This window comes from Petaurus breviceps, unplaced genomic scaffold (genome assembly GCF_028583685.1).
Source record: "Petaurus breviceps papuanus isolate PSGF00001 unplaced genomic scaffold, PetGlider_PUasm1.0 350, whole genome shotgun sequence".
NCBI lineage: Eukaryota > Metazoa > Chordata > Mammalia > Diprotodontia > Petauridae > Petaurus > Petaurus breviceps.
Window position 1 is genome coordinate 198,971 of NW_027186199.1, and position 10,593 is coordinate 209,563.

The following is a 10,593-nucleotide window of genomic DNA, read 5'->3' on the forward strand; positions in this document are numbered from 1 at the left end:
TTTACTGTGTGCTCATCATGTGGAAGATGCTGGCTACCTTATACTGCCTGGAATGCATTGTACTATGAGATGCAGTCCCTAGACTTAAGAAAGCTCCTGTCTAGGGCTCTGTTCTGGCCAGAGATGGGCATAGAATACTTACGGTAGACTCTCCCCTTCACGGGCAATTACAGGAATCTAAATGGGCTGGGCATGTGTTTTGGAGAAGTGAGGATAGCTCTTTGTACTTAGATCTTCCTAAAACATCAGGGTACTAAAGTGTGGTCAGTATTTGTACAGGGTATATGTCCTCTTCAGGTAAAATTTGCTCTTTAGAATTTAGTCTGGGCTTTGAAAAGAGCTGTGCCTGGGCTCTATGAGCCAGTGTACTCATCTTACTTCAGTTTATTGTATACAGATGGCTTTTAAGGAAAACTTCAAAGTCCATCAATATTTTAAGTTTCTGAGTTTTGACAGATTTTCCTGCTGAGCCTTGGGGCATTTTCTCCATAGTGTCTAGAAGCACTATATTTGATCATTCTCTCAGCCCAGTTGGCCAGGTTAGCTGCTACTAACTCCAAGGGTCACTATGACCCTGATGGGGTTAAGGAACTTGAACCCCTAAAAGGAAAAGACCCTCCTCAGTCCTTGAACCTAATCACATTTCAGCCATGGCATTTCCCTGAGGTATCTGACCCATCCCAGTATAATCCTCCTTACTATCCTTGCATTGTGGCCCTACCACTTAACTCCTTCAGTTTTCTGCACCTGGCCCCCACCTCAGGCTACTTACCACTATTGGATCCCATAAAAATTTTCTCCCAATCTTTCCCTCATTAAATTGCACAAATTCTTAGAATCTGGCCTACTTGTTTTGGTCACAAGTACCTCAGATTTACTAGAAATCTTGCCCACTCATTTGGTGTATAATACAACCTCACTACTCTGACTGAAAGAAGGCTTGAGTGCTTTAACTCTTCCAAGGCAGACCTGTACCCTTGCATTTCAGGGTTCCCAACATCCTTAGACCAAATCAGCCCCATCATCTGTGTTGTATTGAGAGTTCTCAGTGAGCCTCTCTGGGGAGCTACCTGGGAGAAGGCCAGGAACACATTAAGTGTCATCCCTTTTTTTCCCTCCCTAGGGCAGTAGAGACTTAGAACACCCCCTAACTTCATTGTTTTAATGGAAGTCATCAGAGCTTCTGTTTGGCTTCCTCTAGCCTATGCTGTGGCTCTGTAGGAAAGCTCCTTTTTGTGTGGGGGTGAAGGGTGCAGAAGGGTATCACACAGCTAGCCCCCTGGCTTTTCTCTTAATGTGCTTAAAGTTTTAATTATAATGTTTAAGGAATTCAGTTCTGGTTCCTATGGCAACTGCACCTTGTTTCCCTGCATAGGTTTAATTTTGCTGCATATAACTGAGCAAAATAGCATATTACAGATCCTTTGGGAACCTTTGCTTTGCTTACAGGTAGCCAAACTGTTGGGCAGTGGAGCTAGAGGCTGATCTGGGCTCATGGAGATAGTTTAAATTGCCACTTTTAGAGAAGATTCTGAAAAATGGGACAGAGGGGTATTTGGGAAAAGATACATTTTAATAAATAAGACCATCATGAAATGTGTGTAGTAGAGATTCTTTTAATATAAAAAGCCCCGAAGATCTCATTTTGTAAATATTTATCCCAGCATTTAAAAACTCAAAGACCAGAAGGGTAGATGTTTTGTGAATTTCTAATGAAAGAAGAGGAATTTATTTTTGTTAACATTTGTATTTTTAAATTCCAAAAAAGTTTGTGTATGCATATATGTACATACACACATCTGTCTATACATACATGTGTATACACACAATTACACAATGCCTTTGTTGAAAGGAGCAAATGGATTCCAGTCCCAAAGCTGGGTTTGACATTGTAAAACTTAGAAAAACCTTCTCAGTTGCTGCTTTTCCCCCTGCCTACCAATTAAATAATTTCTCAAGATTTTCCTTCCTCCATTTCCCTCTTCCCCAAGGGTCACCTACTGTAAGATATGTATTGGTTGCGCTTATTTTTTCAGCAATGCTTATGTTCCCTAGGTAATCCCCAGAGACTGCTTAGGAAAGTAATCCCCATTCACTTTTTAAATTCAGAATTAAACACCAAACTGATTATCTCCATGTGTAAGGTAAAACATAAAAAGGGTTCAAACGTGCAGCTGGTAATCTACTCTATGTACAATCTTGCCCTTTTCTACAAGCATATATCAAATTTAACGTTACCTTATTTTTTTCCTTTCATTTTGGTAACCCCATTGTTTATACACACATCCATCCCCCAACACTGAAAGAAATAGAAAATCCTTGTATCATATATGCGTAGTCAAAAAATACAGATTCCTCTGTTGATCAGGTCCAAAAAAATATATGGTATCATTCTGCACCTGAGTTCATCATCTCTCTGTCAGGAAGTGGGACCATGTTTTCTCACTAGCTCTGTGGAATTGTTTTTGATCATTGCATTGGTCAGTTTCTAGTCTTGTGTTGTTATTCATTAAAATACTCTCTTGGTTCTGCTTACTTTACTCTGCTTCACTTTTTATGTGTCATTCCAGATTTGTCTGAAACTGTTCTTTGATCATTTCTTTCTGCACAATAGTACTCTTATTACATTCGTATACTACGATTTCTTCAGCCATTGTCCACTTAATGGGCAGACCCTATTTCTAGTTGTTTGCCACTACCTAAAGAACTGATGTTTCCTCTTTCTTTCTTTTTAATTTGTTTTTTTTTTTTTTGTTTTCTCTTTCTTTGATCCCTTTGGGGGACTAGGCCTAGTGGTGGCATTACTGAGTCAAAGAGTAGTCATAGTTTATAGTGATTAGGTGGGGTAGGGTGTATAATAGTTCCAAATTACTTTCGACAAAAGACCATACACTTTGACTTTTGATGATGGTTTTGATTGAGAGCTGGAAGAGACCTTAAAGACCATCCACCCCATCCCTCTCATTACCAGTAAGGAAACTGTGGCTTAGAGAGAGAGACACGGGTTACTCAGGGACAAATTAACTGAGGCAAGATTTAAACCTAGTTCCTCTGATGACAGAGCCAGTCCACTTTACTGTGATTCATGTAGGAAATATTTTTAACAAAGAATCACAGACAAGCATGACAGCTTTGAAAGTTACATATTAAATTATGTACTTGAAAGGAAAAACAAACTCTAATAGATATTTGCAGTTTCACATACAAGCCTGTCCTTTTACATACTGCATATTCTCATAATAAACTCATTTTGTTAGGTGTTAAATTCCTAATTAAAAAAAAAATGCTGGACAGGTAGAGCTTTGTTGCTTTAGACCAAATGAACCTTTATTTGAAGTTTGGGAAGAGAGTGTAGTGTTGGGGAGGTGGGGTGGGCCGTGACATTATATATCTTCTACAGCCCTGCTTGACCCATAGGCTACTGCTGACTCCACATTAGGGTACAATTAGTTCCACACAGTGTCTTGGCAGACATGGAGGCAGAACATGGCAGGTTGAAACTGACTCCTTACAGCAGCAGAATATAGCTGTCAAGTTGTAATGGAGGCTCACTGCAGTCTCTGTCCTACATAGCCACCTGTTCCTTTTTCTTTCAAAACTTTTCATATGGCTGGTGATCTAGACCTGACAGGTTGCTCTGCTCGTATTGGATTGGTGAATTGGCATGCTGGGTGTTACAAGATGTCCTTACAAGTTCTAAGCCCTGGAATTAAACTAGATTCTGTTTGGGGTCCCTGAGTTAGATTCATGGCTCTATCTTGCAGAAATGCAGAAAGTTTGTGTGCTGGACCAACTTTGAGGACATCATTCCATAGTCTTGATGAGGCAAGCCATGGACCTCTGGAGTGTTTACCTTTAGACAGCGACAAGAAAAAGGCAATAATCAGACTGGGCTTGTGCCCTAGTAATCTTCTGCTGATGTTCTGAAGTATCTGTCTTCCTACCCTTCATCCATCCTGGTCCCAAGTCTTCTGTTCATAAAGGCCAAACAAGGAATAGAGAGGTATTTTTTTTTGCTTTATGTTCCCAGGCAGAAAGAAAGCCATTGTCTTTGGTGGTTCATTGCCAGGAAGAAATGGGCTATTTTTAGGAGGGAATGTTTGTTGCAGTTCCCTGGGCAACAGCCCAGCCTGATGCACTCAGTGTTGGGAAGAAACCTGGTACCCTTGTTGCCACTGACTAGTCAGTTTTGCATTGACATTCAACTGGCCTTGGTGTCCTAGTTGTTCTTGGGTTGGCCAAATGGTTTCTATACCGCTGAGACAGGCTGGGTTGCATCTGGATCTTTGGTACAAAAAACATGACTGATTTATCTGAGATATGTTGCCCGTTTTCTGTGTTATGGAGTCTTGAATACAAATAGGACTATATTACTCTTACTATAGTACTCTCTCGGAATCAAGGGGGGAAAGTCTAGAAGCCTAGTCCCATCTGGTCTACTCTGGAGGTCCACTTAATCTACTTAGTGCCCTGGGTTTCACCACTTCTGTAGGCTGTTGCCTTTAGTAGATTCTTAGAGTAGGTGTGGCACTCTTTTCTTTCAGTTTAGATCTCTCTGAGTTACAAAGACAAGTTACAAAGTTTATTTATGCCTAAGGGAGGAGAAATGGGAAGATGGTCCCCTGCCCAGGTAAGTGTATTTGACTGGGCTGTCCTGGAGCATCCTGATTTTGAGGCTTTCCTAAGGTACCTAAATCATTGTGTATATACCATGAGTGAGTAAATACAGAAGTCCTTATGCTAAGCAGCTCCTGTGTGATAAAGTGCCCTGTGTAGAGTGAAGAGACTTAGACTAAATAAACATGCTAGCCATTGTTGTCTGTAATACATTTCTTTTGGGAGGGGAACAGAATAGAACCTGTATATATCCTAATGAAATTATTAATTAATAATTTTTAAAAGTATTGAAGGTGGTATAGTGGAAGGAATGTTTAGGTTCAGTTGAAAGACCTGGATTTTGGTCCCAGCTCCATCTACTTACATCTTACTACTCATATATGACTTTGGGCAGCATTTCACCTTTCCTACCTCTCCAGTCTTTTTATGCTTTACTTCCCTCAATACACTGTAAAATCCACCTATAATGGCTTATTTACTATTCCTTTTTTTTTTGCTTTTTGGAGGGGGGAAGGTAGGGTAGTTGGTATTAAGTGACTTGCCCAGGATCACATGCCTAGTAAGTGTTAAATGCCTGAGGTCAAATTTGAACTCAAGTCCTCCTGACTCCAGGGCCAGTGCTCTATTCACTGAGCCATCTAACTGCCGCTTATTTACTAATCTTGGGACACAGCATTCTAGTGACTAATTTTGTGTCACAGGACTGGCTGCTCTCATGCTTAGAATGCCTCTTCTCTTCCTATCTACCTCTTAGCTTCCTTAGCTTTTCTCAAAACAGCTCAAATCTTATTTTTTTTTTCCATTAGTACTATTTTATTTTTCCAATTACATGTAAAGATAGTTTTCAACATTCATTTTTGTAAAATTTAGAGTTCCAGGATTTTCTCTCTTTCTCCTTTCCCTCCCTTCTCCCTAAGACAGCAAGGAGTCAGATATAAGTTATATACATGTACAATCACGTCAAACCTGTTTCCACATTAGTCGTGTTGTAAAAGAAGAATCAGAACAAAAGGGAAAATCCATGAGAAAGAAAAAAAAACAAAATAGTATCCTTCGATCTGTATTCAGACTCCATAGTTTTTCTCGGGATGTGGTGAGCATTTTCCATCACAGGACTTTTGGAATTATCTTGGATCATTGTATTGGTCTAGCATAGTTAATCATCAAGTAATGTTGCTGTTGCTGTGTACAATGTTCTCCTGGTTCTGCGCACTTCACTCAGCATCAGTTTATGTAAGTTTTTCCAGGTTTTTCAGAAATCTGCTTGTTCATCATTTCTTATAGAACAATAGTATTCCTTTATATTCATATATCACAACTTGTTTAGCCATTCTCCAGTTTCCAATTCTTTCCCATCACAAAAAGAACTTCTATAAATATTTTTATAAATGTGGATCATTTTCCCTTTTTTATGATCTCTTTGAGGTATAAGCCTAGTAGTAGTATTGCTAGATTAAAGGGTATGCACAATTTTATAGCCCTTTGGCCATAGTTCAAAAATGTTATCCAGAATGATTGGATCAGTTTACAGCTCCACCAACAATGCATTAGTGTTCCAATTTTCCCATATCTTCTCCAACATTTATCATTTTCCTTTTCTGTCTTATTAGCCAATATGCAAATCTTAACTTCTACTGGAGGTTTTTCCTTGTTTTCCCACCCTCTTCTCTTCCCCTCCTTCGTTCTGAGGAACTTTCTCCCTAGTTTATATCTATGTTGATTATTCTCAAATCTGTCTTTCCTTCCCCAGTCTCTCTTTTGACCTCCACTCTCACATCTCCAGTTGCTTAAACTGGATGTCTAGTAGACATCTTAAAATCATTGTGTCCAAAATAGTACTACTTATCTTTCTCATTAATCCCTGCCCCCCCCTTCCTGCCTCCCTATTGTTGCCTTCTGTAAAAGTCATCCTCTCATTTCCTCAGGCTTGGAACCTGGGAATCAAAAATATTTCCTCACTATCTCTCATCTTCTATATATCCACATTGTTATCAAGGACTCGAATATGTCCCCCTTCTGTTCTCTGGCACTGCCATCAACTCTAGTGCATGCCCTCATCACCTCACACCTTGATTATTTTTTTTCAAAGAAAAAAATTTAATAATAAGATTAAACACTTAGACATTTGTATTGAAAACATTTTACTATTTAAGGTATATTTGAAATATAAAAAATAAGGATCTGATCAAAATATTTATTAAAAATACAGTTTGAGAACTTCGTGTGCAAGGAAAATATTTGTTTTACATCTCAGTCATCCCAAACAATAATGGTCACCTCCCATTACACAAAGAGGGAGAGTCCTGTGCCAGGATAGACTAGATCCTGCATCTGCAGAACCAAATGATGAATTAGTTGAGTGATCATTTTGCCAGAGTAGCCAGTGGTTGCTATAGGTTTTCATTAACTGTTGATCACCTGAATAAGTAGTCTCAGTCCATATAGACAGGTCTCTTATCCTGTGGATAAGTGAACCAAATAATATCCCAGATTACCAATCATTTCCTGCAACAGCTCCAATTTTGAAGGTATTTCTTAAACACCAGTGTGCTGACCTTGATGACATTTGTTCAGATTCAAGAGACAGGATACCCTGCTGGGTAATGAGATCATAGAACCTGATTGTTCATTCTTCTCTGCAGCCGTGAATTTACAAGCTTCCTCAGAATGCCAGCAGACACTCCTTCCAGGGGAATGGAGAATAAATTGAGCTTTCTGATTCCTTTCTGAGTCCCAGACAATGCATGTATGATCATCACTCATGCTTGCAATTTCTTGGACTTCTTTGGGGGAAAACATCAAATCATTTATGCAATCTGAATGATTTGATAAAAACCTTGCCATTCATTTTTATCCTGAAGATCTGAAGTCAATATTCTCAGCTTTCTATCAGCAGCTGCAGTACAAAATCTGATCTCTGGAGGATATCAAGCCAGGTCTCTGGTCTCTTAAGAGATGGCATCAACTCTGAGTCCATGGTGAAATGTTCTCACTGTTCTATACTGAATCCCATCCACTTCTGCCTCCTCTTGAAATGCACAAGTGCCAACAACCACATAATTATTGGCATCATATGCAGTTAAGGTTTTTTCATCACGATTCTCAAAGGGATTAAATTCCACAGCATGAACATAATCCTCACAATCCATAATGTAAGCAGCATTTGGAGAGGAGTCTTGCTTTATCTCCTTCAAAATGAGAATGATAAGGGCACCTATTTCCCAGGGTGGTGGTGAAGCTCCAGTGAGAAGGTGACTATCTCTAAATCTTGAGGCACTAGACTGTATCAGTGAGGAGGAGGTAGAGAGGGAGAGGAAGAGGAAGAAAAAGCAAAGGAAGAAGAGGAGAGGAAAATTCAGTTCCACTGGTTTCCTGGCCTGGTAGACATGCGCACACCTTGATTATTGCAATAGCCTGCTGGTGAGTCTGCCTGCCTCTAGTCCTTCCTTCTCCAATCTATCTATCCTCCATTCATCCATTAAGGTGATTTTTCTAAAGCTCAAGTCTGATCATGTTGTGGACATACCCACCTCTAATAAACACATGTAGTTTTTCTGTTGCCTCCAGGATCAAACACAAAATAGTCTGGCATTTAAAGCCCTTCATAACCTAGCTCCTTCCTACCTTTTCAACCTTCTTGCACCTTACTTCCTTGAAAAGTACTTCTTTGAACCAGTGACACTGGCCTCCTGACTACCATAGGAAAAAGATACTCTATCTTTTGACTCTGGGCATTTTCTCATTTAAGTCTCAACAAAAATACCTCCTTCAACAGCAAGATTACCCTAACCCCCCTTAATTCCAGTGCCTTCCCTCTGTTAAGATAGCTGGATTTCTCTCTCTCTCTTTCTCTCTTTCTTTTGGGGGGGAGGCGTGTTTCCTTATTGTTGTTACCATTAGATTATTATGTCCTTGAGGGTAGGGACTGGTTTTTGTAGCACTTAGAGCCTGGCACGGAGTAAACACTTAATAAATGTTGATTGATTGATCTACATAGTTACTTACATGTTGTCTCCCCTATTGTGAGTTGTTTGTAGACTGAGACCATTTTTTTCCCCTCTTTATATCTCTAGTGTTTAGAGCAGTGCCTGGCAGATAAGTTTGTCTATCTGGGTGACTCACAGTTCTGTATGAGCAGCCCCTATCTATTTTCTGAGCTCCCATTTCACATCACCAGTTACCTATTGTTCATTTCATACTGTATATCCTGGAGACATCTCTATTTCAATATGTCTACAACTTTGTTATCTTCTCCTTCCTTGAAGCTCCCCTCTTCCAGACTTTACCAATTCTTACATAGGCACCACCATCTTTTTAGTCTCCCAAGACCATAACTTGGGTATTATACTGGACTTCTCATTCTTCTTTACTCTGCATATCCAATCAATTGCTGGATCTTTCCATTTCTGCCCTCATATTACTTGCATCAAATCTCTTCTCTCTACTCACATAGCTACCAATTTAACGGTCACCTAGATTATTGCAACAGCCTACTAAATGGTATTACTGCCTCAATTCCATCCTACATATAACTGCCAAAGTGATTTTTAAGTGTAGATCTGACCATCATCAGTCCATTCAAATGTCTTATGGCCTCCAGGATTTAGCATAAACTCCTGATTGGCTTTAAAAGCCCTATACATCCAGGTCCTGTTTATCTTTCCGTACTCATTAGAGATGATTCTCTCTTTTCCTCACTCATGGAGTCCCATCTCCTTGTCTTTGCACTGGCTGGCCCTTATACCTTGAATACATTATCTCACTTTTGCCTCAGAATCTTTTTTCCTTGAAGATACAGCTGAAGCACCAACTTCTGTGTGAAGCTTTTCCTGATCCTCCCTAGTTGAACAGTGTTGATCTCTATTAAAATCCTAGAATTTCATAACTATGAGATGGTTTATCTCTAGCCTAACCTAAAACTGAACCAGAACCCCCTCTACATTCTCTTGAACTAATGGAAATCCAAGCCAGAAATTGTCTTTAGAAGCAGACTACTTAATTTCTGGACAGCCCTAATTAATTGTTAGGTAAATGTAGTTTTAGAGAACATGGTATATTAGAAAGAACACTGAATTTGGAGGCAGAAGAGATCTGAGTTCAAATACCACCTTTCAGTTACTAGATATGACTTTGGGCAAGTCACTTAATAGCCTTTAACTTGTTTCCTCACCTTTTAAATAAGTATAAGATCTATTTGTAAGAACTGTTGAGGAGAAAATCCTATGTATAAGACACCTTGCAATCCTTATACCCCAGCATAAATATCATTCATTTGTGCTCGTGTGTGCGTGGGTGGATTGTATTGGGGTAGGGAACTTTCCAGGAGGGAAACTATCAATCCAGATAAGCAACTGTTCTGCAAAGTAGTCTTTAGAAAATTACCTAGGTTTTTCAAGTGTATTGATGATTGGTTTTGCTGATTTTTTCCCCCTCTTTCTTTGAAAAAATCTTTTTATGTGGGATCTTTTTATATGAACTCTCTGAGACAGGTGTAAGAAGGGATACAGGGACAAATTTAGGCTATATCAAAACAAAAGATAACCATAAAAAAAATTTTTTAAAGGAAATTACCTTGGGTACTGAGAAATTAAGTGACATGCTCATGATCATACAGCCAGTATATGTCAGAGCTGGGACTTGAACACCTTTCTTTTCTTTGGCTTTTTGGAGGGGGGAAGGCAGGGCAGTTGGTGCTAAGTGACTTGCCCAAGGTCACACTGCTAGTGTTAAGTGGCTGAGGCTGAATTTGAACTGAGGTCCTTCTGACTCCAGGGCCCAAGCACTGCCCCACCTAGCTGCCCCTTGAACACCTTTCTTGCCAGAGGCTGTCTCTTAATAGTCACATGTTAGATAGCAGTTGAGGTACTTGAAGGTAATTAATCTACCTCTCCCTGATGCACTTTCCTAAATTCTAAGTTCTCCTTCTCATTCTCTCTCTCTCTCTCTCTCTCTCTCTCTCTCTCTCTCTCTCTCTCT

General features: G+C 39.6%; 1 protein-coding gene and 1 pseudogene across 1 annotated transcript in view; one reads left to right on the plus strand and one right to left on the minus strand.

Moving 5' to 3' along the window:
- ZFTRAF1 (zinc finger TRAF-type containing 1) overlaps positions 1 to 10,593 on the plus strand; it is a 48,565-nt gene that overhangs the window by 8,874 nt on the left and 29,098 nt on the right. The window lies entirely within an intron of this gene.
- On the minus strand, positions 5,758 to 8,927 carry LOC138168007 (nucleoporin Nup37 pseudogene; annotated as a pseudogene).